Genomic DNA, 11,581 nt, shown 5'->3' on the forward strand with positions numbered 1-11,581 from the left:
TGGTGACTCAGACGGTAAGGAATCTGCCTGCAATGCTGGAGACCTGGTTTCAAACCCTGGGTTAGAAAGATGCCCTGCTCCCCACTGCAGTATTTTTGCCTGGAAAATTCACTGGACAGGGGTGCCTGGTAGGTTACAGTCCATGAAGTCGCAGAGTCAGACATGACTGAGTGACTAAAACATTGCACATTCAGTTCAGTTCAGTTGCTCAGTTGTGTTCAACTCTTCACAACTCCATGGACTGCAGCATGCCAGACAGCTTCCCTGTCCATCACCAACTCTCAGAGCTTACTCAAACTCATGTCCATTGAGTCAGTGATGCCATCCAACCATCTCATCCTCTGTTTTCCCCTTCTCCTCCTGCCTTCAATCTTTCCCAGCATCAGGGTCTTTTCCAATGAGTCAGTTCTTCTCATCAGGTGGCCAAAGTAATGGAGTTTCAGCTTTAGCATCAGACCTTCCAATGAATATTCAGCATGGATTTCCTTTAGGAAGGACTGGTTGGATCTCCTTGCAGTCCAAGGGACTCTCAGGAGTCTTCTCCAACTCCACAGCTCAAAAGCATCAATTCTTCAGCAGTTAGCTTTCTTTATAGTCCAACTCTCACATCCATACATGATTACTGGAAAAACCATAGCTTTGAATAGATGGACTTTTGTTGGTAAAGTAATGTCTCTGCTTTTTAATATGCCGTCTATGTTGATCATAGCTTTCCTTCCAAGGAGCAAGCATCTTTTAATTTCAAGGCTGTAGTCACCATCTGCAGTGATCTTGGCGCCCCCAAAAATAGTCTCTCACTGTTTCCATTATTTCCCTGTCTATTTGCCATGAAGTGATTGGACCTGCCACCATGATCTTAGTTTTCTGAATGTTGAGTTTTAAGCCAACTTTTTCACTCTCCTCTTTCACTTTCATCAAGAGGCTCTTTAGTTCTTCTTTGCTTTTTGCCATAAGACTGGTGTCATCTGCATATCTGAGGTTATTGATATTTCTCTTGGCAAACTTGATTCCAGCTTGTGCTTCATCCAGCCTGGCATTTTGCATGATGTACTCTGCATATAAGTTAAATAAGCAAGGTGACAATATGCAGCCTTGACATACTCCTTTCCTGATTTAGAACCAGTCTGTTGTTCCATGTACAGTTCTAACTATTGCTTCTTGACCTGCATACAGATTTCTCAGGACGCAGATCAGGTGGTCTGTATTCCCATCTCTAGGAATTTTCCACATTTTTTTGTGAAACACACAGTCAGAATCTTTGGTGTAGTCACTAAAGCAGAAAGAGATGTTTTTTCTGGAACTCTCTTGCTTTTTTGATGATCCAACAGATGTTGGCAATTTGATTGCACATTATATTGCATATATATATAATTAAATTCAAATATATAACTATTATTTAACAATTCAATTCAATTCTGTAACATGATAAGAAACCATAATGTGTTAAGATAGCTTCTAGGAAAATAGAAGTGAACTCTTGAGTATTTCAATTAAATTTCTTTTTTACCATGTAGACCAAATCACTTATATGCATATTTAAATATTTTTAAATAAAGATATGTGCCTTGGATAAAGAATTTGAAAATAAAACATATATAGCACTATAACCAAAATGTACATAGTAAAGCTCCTATAAAACCAGCCTTGGAGGACAGGATCAGCATCTATAAGGGAGACATTTCTTTTTTTTTTTTTAATTTTATTTTATTTTTAAACTACATAATTGTATTAGTTTTGCCAAATATCAAAATGAATCCGCCACAGGTATACATGTGTTCCCCATCCTGAACCCTCCTCCCTCCTCCCTCCCCATACCATCCCTCTGGGTCGTCCCAGTGCACTAGCCCCAAGCATCCAGTATCGCGCATCGAACCTGGACTGGCATCTCGTTTCATACATGATATTTTACATGTTTCAGTGCCATTCTCCCAAATCTTTCCACCCTCTCCCTCTCCCACAGAGTCCATAAGACTGTTCTATACATCAGTGTCTCTTTTGCTGTCTCGTACACAGGGTTATTTTTACCATCTTTCTAAATTCCATATATATGCGTTATTATACTGTATTGGTGTTTTTCCTTCTGGCTTACTTCACTCTGTATAATAGGCTCCAGTTTCATCCACCTCATTAGAACTGATTAAAATGTTTTCTTTTTAATGGCTGAGTAATACTCCATTGTGTATATGTACCACTGCTTTCTTATCCATTCATCTGCTGATGGACATCTAGGTTGCTTCCATGTCCTGGCTATTATAAACAGTGCTGCGATGAACACTGGGGTACACGTGTCTCTTTCCCTTCTGGTTTCCTCAGTGTGTATGCCCAGCAGTGGGATTGCTGGATCATAAGGCAGTTCTATTTCCAGTTTTTTAAGGAATCTCCACACTGTTCTCCATAGTGGCTGTACTAGTTTGCATTCCTACCAACAGTGTAAGAGGGTTCCCTTTTCTCCACACCCTCTCCAGCATTTATTATTTGTAGACTTTTGGATCGCAGCCATTCTGACTGGTGTGAAATGGTACCTCATAGTGGTTTTGATTTGCATTTCTCTGATAATGAGTGATGTTGAGCATCTTTTCATGTGTTTGTTAGCCATCTGTATGTCTTCTTTGGAGAAATGTCTTTTTAGTTCTTTGGCCCATTTTTTGATTGGGTCATTTATTTTTCTGGAGTTGAGCTGTAGGAGTTGCTTGTATATTTTTGAGATTAGTTGTTTGTCAGTTGCTTCATTTGCTATTATTTTCTCCCATTCTGAAGGCTGCCTTTTCACCTTGCTAATAGTTTCCTTTGATGTGCAGAAGCTTTTAAGGTTAATTAGGTCCCATTTGTTTATTTTCGCTTTTATTTCCAATATTCTGGGAGGTGGGTCATAGAGGATCCTGCTGTGATGTATGTCAGAGAGTGTTTTGCCTATGTTCTCCTCTAGGAGTTTTATAGTTTCTGGTCTTACGTTGAGATCTTTAATCCATTTTGAGTTTATTTTTGTGTATGGTATTAGAAAGTGTTCTAGTTTCATTCTTTTACAAGTGGTTGACCAGATTTCCCAGCACCATTTGTTAAAGAGATTGTCTTTAATCCATTGTATATTCTTGCCTCCTTTGTCAAAGATAAGGTGTCCATATGTGCCTGGATTTATCTCTGGGTTTTCTATTTTGTTCCATTGATCTATATTTCTGTCTTTGTGCCAGTACCATACTGTCTTGATAACTGTGGCTTTGTAGTAGAGCCTGAAGTCAGGTAGGTTGATTCCTCCAGTTCCATTCTTCTTTCTCAAGATTGCTTTGGCTATTCGAGTAAGGGAGACATTTCTCTAGACTTGGCTTTGTGGTTCAGAGCATCCTTAAAACTCTTTTAACTACTTGCAAAATGATGTGACGTGTGTGTGCATGTGTGTGTGCATGTGTGTGTCTGCACATGTGGCTGACAACTAATATGGGTTTTTCTGGGAAGAGGAATCATGATTTTGATGAGGTTCCTATGAAGGAAATCTACTGTCACTTAAGGATGGGATGAGATTCTGTGATTACAGTCTGGATACATTAGAGGATCGCATTTAACATGTAGCATGTCTCCATCTTTGTGGAGACAGTTGACCATAATACACTGGATCTGAACTCAGACAACTTGGATTTGAGTTTCAGCTCTGCAATTTACTGGCTTGAGTAAATTCAGCTTTCTAAGTTTCAGGTTTCTGGTCTATAAAATAGTGATAATAATATCTATCCTACCTACCTAATAATATTTTAAGTTTAAAATCAACTAATTATTTGTAAACTCTAAACTTCAATTCAATGAAAATAAAAGATTTAGCATAAAAAGCAATTCCTGTGTTGACTGATAGCTAGCTTCCAGGCCAGTTCTCATGAACTCATGTTTAAGAAGAGATAATCAGGCTGATACTGAAATAATGGTTTATGTATAATTAAGTAAGTTTCAGGGAATACAATTGACATATACTTGAAACCTTCTTTGTAGGTTTTGGCACATAGATGTGTTTGGGGGATATCATCTCCTCTTTAAAAGAACTACTTAAGCCCAGTAGATTTTGGCACAGAGGCAATTAACAGGAGGTATCTCTATTTTATAAACATGGAAGTTAAGGCCGATAATAGGAGAGTAATCTGTCTAAGGTCAAGGCCAGACACTTAGATTCCAAAATCTACAATGTTAACTTCTGCACAGTATTGCTTATATACAAAATGATTTGAACCCATTTAGGAAAAAGCTGCAAGAAGCTGCATTTCTGAGAAAAGTGACTCAATATGGTAGCAAACTAAATGGGGGAACCTCTGGAAAATTTCATTTAAATCACATTTAAATCTCATTGAAATCATGAAGTGTCAATCATTTCAGTTGCTCAGTCATGTCTGACTCTTTGCGACCCCATGGACTGCAGTACGCCAGGCTTCCCTGTCCATCAAAAATTCCCAGAGATTGCTCAAACTCATGTCCATCGAGTCGGTGATACCATCCAACCATCTCATCCTCTGTCATCCCCTTCTCCTGCCTTCAATCTTTCCCAACATTAGAGGCTTTTCCAATGAGTTAGTTCTTTGCATCAGGTGGCTAAAATATTGGAGCTTCAGCTTTAGCATTAGTCCTTCCAATGATATTCAAGGCTGATTTCCTTTAGGATTGACTGATTTGATCTCCTTGCAGTCCAAGGGACTCTCAAGAGTGTTCTCCAACACCACAGTTCAAAAGCATCAATTCTTCAGCGCTGAGCTTTCTTTATAGTCCAACTCTCACATCCATGCGTGACTACTGGAAAAACCATAGCTTTGACTAGATGGACCTTTGTTGGCAAAGTAATGTCTTTGCTTTTTAGTATGCTGTCTAGGTTGGTCATAGCTTGTCTTCCAAGGAGCAAGTGTCTTTTAATTTCATGGCTGCAGTAACCATCTGCAGTGATTTTGGAGCCCAAGAAAATAGTCTGTCACTGTTTCTGTTGTTTCCTCATCTATTCACCATAAAGTGGTGGGACCAGATGCCATGATCTTCTTTTTTGAATGTTGAGCTTCAAGCCAGCTTTTTCATTCTCCTCTTTCACCCTCATCAAGAGGCTCTTAAGTTCCTCTTCACTTTCTGCCATAAGTGTGGTATCATCTGCATATCTGAGGTTATTGATATTTCTCCCAGCAATCTTGATTACAGCTTGTGCTTCATCCAGCCCAGCATTTCACATGATATACTCTGCATATAAGTTAAATAATCAGGGTGACCATATACAGTCTTGTCGTACTCCTTTTCCCAATTTTAAACCAGTCAATTGTTCCATGTCCGATTCTAACTGTTGCTTCTTGACCTGCAAACAGATTTTTCAGGAGGCAGGTAAGGTTAGTCTGATATTCCCATCTCCTGAAGAATTTTCCACAGTTTGTTGTGATCCACACATTTAAAGGCTTTAGCGTAGTCAATGAAACAGAAGGAGATGTTCTTCTGGAATTCTTTTGCTTTTTCTATGATCCAATGGAGGTTGGCAATTTGATCTCTTTTTCCTCTGCCTTTTCTAAATTCAACTTGAACATCTGAAGTTCTCGGTTCACATACTGTTGAAGCCTGGCTTGGCAAATTTTGAGCATTACTTTTCTAGTGTGTGAGATGAGTACAGTTGTGCGGTAGTTTAAATATTCTTTGGCATTACCTTTCCTTGGGATTGGAATGAAAACTGACGTTTTTCCAGTCTTGTGGCCACTGCTGAGTTTTCCAAATTTGTTGGCATATTGACTGCAGCACTTTCACAGCATCTTCTTTTAGGATTTGAAATAGCTCAGCTGGAATTCCATCACCTCCACTAGCTTTGTTTGTACTGATGCTTCCTAAGGCCCAGATGACTTCACACTACAGGATGTCTGACTGTTGTTGCTTAGGTGAGTGATCACACCATCATGATTATCTGGGGCTTAGCAGAGTTAAATGACCTGACTTGCCAGGAAAAATATGAAAAATATTCTTTACTTCCTTAGATAAGCAGGACTGAAGTTCTGGGACTAGAACACTATCTAAGGTAGATAAACAAGAAGACATAAGAAATAATCTCCTAGAAATAATTACCTTAGCCAGGATCAGCAGTAGTAAATGGAGGAGTGTGAGCAGAGGAAAATAATCATGTCAAAAAGAAGTGATGACCAGGAAACTGATCCTTAATGTAGAGGCTTAAGCAAAATAAGGTAGAAAGAGAATAGAGACAAATTTCCCCAAGACTGACTCCCACAGCCTTCGACTCTTTCTCAGTCTTGCTGCAGTAAAATGAATAATCCATCAGTTCATATTTTAGGACTACCTGAATGGTATTAAAGAATATTTGTGTCCATTATTTTAAAAATGCTTTTTTTTTGTTATTATTTTGGTCTATAAAATTTCTCCTGAAGTATAACAAATGTATAGAAAATTACAGAAATCAAAAGAACAAAACAATAAATGATCACAAGTAAAAATTCACATGTGATGACTACATAGGTCAAGGAATAAAACATCAATAGCACCACAGATATATTTGTTGGACTCTTTCATGTATTTGTTTTGCAGATTTTTGCATTTTATATAAATGTAACAAGTTATATATATTTGTGACTTGCATCATTTGCTCAACATTGTGAAGTTCATCCCTGTTGTTGCTTACAGCAGTAATTGATTCATTTTCATTGCTGTATATTGGTTGTGGTAGATTGCTGTAACGATGGCTCCCAATAAATCAGGCCTCTCTGTGTTCATGCCCCTCTGCAATGTGTTATTGCTGCTTCTCCTTTACAAAAAGGAGACTATTCCTTCAGTGTCTTAAATCTGAGCTCGTCTTATAAATGCTTTGGCATAGTTTGTGGTGGAAATTATGTTATGTAAGTTCTAGGGCTTAGCCCTAAGAACACTTGCAGATTTCTCTCTTGCCTTCTTAGGTCCTTTTATTACCATGCTGTGAAGAAGCCTAAAGTAGCCTACTGTAGATGAAAGTCTATCCATGATGGGAGAGTAGAGGTTACCCACTGACAACCAGAACCATGTTCCAGAGGCCATCTGGGACCTACAGATTCAGGTGAGACATCAGATGACTGTAACCACATGAGTGAATCTAGATGAGACTAGTAGAAGAACCTCCTGGCCAACCTACAAAATTTTCAAAAATAATAAATCGTGGTTGAAGCCACTAAGTTCTAGGGTAGTTTGCTAAACAACAGTGAATAACTGAAATAGCACATATAAAAATATGACTTTATTTATTTATCCATTGTATTATGATGGATATTTTTTTTCAGTTTGGGGCTATTATAGATAGTTACACTATGATATGTTTTAGGAAAAATATGTATCATTTCTGTTGAATATATACCTGAAAGTAGACTTAAAAGATCAGTATTAATAGATACTGCTAGAAAGTTTCCCATAGTGGCTGTACCAATTTATACTTCCATCAGCAGTGTAGGAGTGTTCCAGTTGCTCCGCAGTGCCATTAATCCTTGGCAATGTCTGTTATTTTCATTTTAGTCTTATTGGTATGTGGGGAGTGGTATCTCATAGTACACTTAATTTTAATTCTTCTAATGACTAAAGAGTTGATTACTTTTTCATATATTTATTGGCCTTTGGAACAACAAATACATGTTTATTGTACCTGGAACAACAGACTGGTTCCAAATTGGGAAAAGAGTAGGTCAAGGCTGTTTATTGTCACCCTGCTTATTTAACTTATGTGCAGAGTACATCATGCAGAATACCAGGCTGGATAAATCACAAGCTGGAATCAAGTTTGCCGGGAGATATATCAATAACCTCGGATATTCAGATGACACCACCTTTATGGCAGAAAGTGAAGAAGAACTAAAGAGCCTCTTGATGAAGGTGAAAGAGGAGAGTGAAAAAGTTGGCTTAAAACTCAACATTCAGAAACTAAGTTCATGGCATCCGGTCCCATCACTTCATTGCAAATAGACGGGGAAATAATGGAAACTGTGAGAGACTTTGTTTTTGGGGGCTCCAAAGTCACTGCAGATGGTGATTGCAGTTATGAAATTAAAGGATGCTTGCTCCTTGGAAGAAAAGCAATAACCAACCTAGACAGCATATTAAAAAGCAGAGACATTACTTTGCCAACAAAAGTCCATCTAGTTAAAGTTATGGTTTTTCCAGTAGTCATGTATGGATGTGAGAGTTGAACCATGAAGAAATCTGAGCGCCGAAGAATTGGTGCTTTTGAACTGCGGTGTTGGAGAGGACTCCTGAGAGTCCCTTGGACTGCAAGGAGATTCAACCAGTCCATCCTAAAGGAAATAAGTCCTGAATATTCATTGGGAGGACTGATGCTAAAGCTGAAGCTCCAAATTTTTGGCCACCTGATGAAAACAACTGACTCATTGGAAAAGACCGTGATGCTGGGAAAGATTGAAGGCAGGAGGAGAAGGGGACAACAGAGAATGAGATGACTGGATAGTATCACTGACTCAATGGACATGAGTTTGAGTAAGCTCTGGGAGTTGGTGATGGACAGGGAAGCCTGGCATGCTGCAGTCCATGGGGTTGTGAAGAATTGGACATGACTGAGTGACTGAGCTGAACTGACTGATTGGCCTTTGGGGTGTATGCCTTTTTTAAAAAAAAGTATTTGATTGAAGTATGTTACTTTATTATTGAGTTATCTGTCTTTTTCTTATTAGTTTGTAAATTTCTTTATATATTGTTAATATAAGCCTTGTCAGTTTCATGTATTGAGAATATTGCCTCCCATTCTGTTGGATTGTCATTTCTTTCCATTAATGACCTTTTTTGAAAGTTTGCATCACCCCATCACTTAGGCCAACAGAAGTGATAGCTACAGGTGAGGTAATTTAGAATGAATACCATATAAAGAAGAGCATGCATGGCAATATGGCCCTGAGATTATTGGTTTTACAGGGATGTGGTTCATACCATTAACTTTCTTTTTTTGTATTTCTCCTCAGGAAGAATTGCCTGTGGAAGTGACATAAGTGGTGAACTGTGGCAGGCATTAGATGTGCCTCATAGACCTCTAGCTGCAGCAACTGTGAGTAATGATGCTTTCTTGTTTATTGGCCACTTATATATCATGTTTTGTATAGTTAATTCTTAAAAATTTGGTGTCTTTTTTTGTCTTATTTTGATGTATACAGTTTTTTACACATTCTAAATATGAAGTCTTTTTCAGATAAATGTAGGAGACTATTTTTCCCCATAGATATCCCAGGAAATAGCACTCAGGGAATGACATCACAAAACATAATAATATATAATAGGAAGAAATGATAGCATATGTGCAAAATGATAACATATGTACAAAATGGCTTGGTTTAAATGCCAAGAAAAATCTGTATGAAATAACCAAAGGGTTATTTTCCATGTGTTAAAAATAATAAAAAAAAATCAATTATTAGACAAAATCAGAACATTATGGAAAAAGTATAGGGAAAATTTAAAATACCAAAATATAAATTTCAGAAATTAAACATGCGTGATTTTTGAAATTAAAATAATAATATATATGACAAAGAAAAGACTAGCTATAGTTGAAGAGAGGAAGATATTTAGAATACAACACAGAAAAATTAAGTGTTGGAAAATAGGAAGAAGAAATGAAAAGACATGGGAATATGGAGTGAGAAGACCTATATATGAGTTATAAATTAATAGAGAGTTGGAGAGAAAAAAATGTTTGAAAACAGGTTTGATAAAATGAAATTTCAGATTTATGAAACAGACTGAAAGAATTGTTTCAGTTCAGTCCAGTTCAGTCGCTCAGTCTGAGACGGACAAATAAAAACAAATATATTACTAAATCTATTTCTAATCAATAAAAATGAAGGGGAACAATAAAGAAGAAACGTGTAATTCAGTACAAGTGCAGAAAAAGAATGAAGCAAATAAAAATCATTATTAAAATAAAACACAAAAGAAGATGGTGGAGATAGGATAAGACATACCATAAATCATTATAAAAATAGATTAAATTCACATATGTAAAAGGGAGACTCAAATTTTTCAGACCTTTTGTAGATATATTCCATTTGTACTAGACACAAAATATTATATAGTGACCCAGATATGTAAGATACATTTTGGGGAAAAAAACATACCAGGAAGTAACAGCCAAATAAATATTTTGATTAATAAAAAAGTTTTAACATGTGAATTATTAATAGGGACAAAAAGGGGTGTCACATACAAAGTAAAAAGACTCTTCTATCAATAAAGAATAAAATTAAACTTTATATATCATGGCTTCAAAATATTTGAAGCATATTTAAATATTTTAGTATTAAATATTGAAAAGGTGAAGGTGTTCAAAAGGTACAAACTTCCAGTTTAAAATAAATAAGACCTGGGGATGTAATATACAGCATGGTGATGATAGTTAACAATACTGTATTGTATATTTGAAAGTTGCTAAGAGAGTAAGTCTTAAAAGTTTTTTTCACAAGGGAAAAAATTGTTTAAAAGTGTATATTTAAAGAAAAAATTGACAGAATTATAAAAAGAATTTGACTAATCCATAGTTATGGCAGGAGATTTGCGCATGCCTTTTTAGTAACTAGTAAATCAAGGAGACAAAAAAATTTTCAAGGTACAGAAAGTCTGAAGAATTCAATTAACAAGCTTGATCTAATAGATATAAAAGACCTAATACATATGGCTCTTGACTACAGCAAATAGAGAACCCATGTTTTTCTCAGGTACTCAGAGATTAATGAACTTGCTTTTTTTTTTCTCTTTTTCTCTTTTATTTTTTTAAAATTTTATTTTATTTTTAAACTTTACAATATTGTATTAGTTTTTCCAAATATCAAAATGAATCCGCCACAGGTATACATGTGTTCCCCATCCTGAACCCTCCTCCCTCCTCCCTCCCCATACCATCCCTCTGGGTCGTCCCAGTGCACCAGCCCCAAGCATCCAGTATCGTGCATCGAACCTGGACTGGCGACTCGTTTCATACATGATAGTATACATGTTTCAGTGCCATTCTCCCAAATCTTCCCACCCTCTCCCTCTCCCACAGAGTCCATAAGACTGTTCTATACATCAGTGTCTCTTTTGCTGTCTCGTATACAGGGTTATTGTTACCATCTTTCTAAATTCCATATATATGTGTTAGTATACTGTATTGGTGTTTTTCTTTCTGGCTTACTTCACTCTGTATAATAGGCTCCAGTTTCATCCATCTCATTAGAACTGATTCAAATGAATTCTTTTTAATGGCTGAGTAATACTCCATTGTGTATACGTACCATAGCTTTCTTATCCATTCATCTGCTGATGGACATCTAGGTCTCAATAGATGCAGAGAAAGCCTGAACTTGCTTTTTAAGTGTGTTAAAATATTTCAAATCTGATAGATTAAAAAAAAATAAAGTGTTGTCTTTACAAAGTACAGCATGACTATTATATATATATATATAAATCAATCTTCTGCAATGCAAATTTAATATGGTAATGAATATAAGAAAGTATAGAAACCTAGATGAGTTGGATAGTTTTCTCTGAGATGAAAGGAAGCAGAATGACTCGAAGAAAGACTCAAAGTCTGGAATGAGTAGTTTTTTTTTTAACAATAGTTAAAGAGAAATATCGGAGAAGG

General features: G+C 36.6%; 1 long non-coding RNA gene across 1 annotated transcript; it reads left to right on the forward strand.

The window, feature by feature from the left end:
• The first annotated feature begins 6,891 nt into the window (after window positions 1–6,891).
• LOC147374273 (uncharacterized) lies at window positions 6,892–11,355 on the forward strand. Its single transcript, XR_015162578.1, has 2 exons — window positions 6,892–7,030; window positions 8,931–11,355. It is a non-coding gene; the product is annotated as an uncharacterized LOC147374273 (long non-coding RNA).
• Window positions 11,356–11,581: the final 226 nt, after the last annotated feature.

Source organism: Bos grunniens, chromosome 4, assembly GCF_055505025.1.
Source record: "Bos grunniens cultivar Pamir isolate PY7600 chromosome 4, Bosgru_T2T1.0, whole genome shotgun sequence".
In the NCBI taxonomy this organism is placed as follows: domain Eukaryota; kingdom Metazoa; phylum Chordata; class Mammalia; order Artiodactyla; family Bovidae; genus Bos; species Bos grunniens.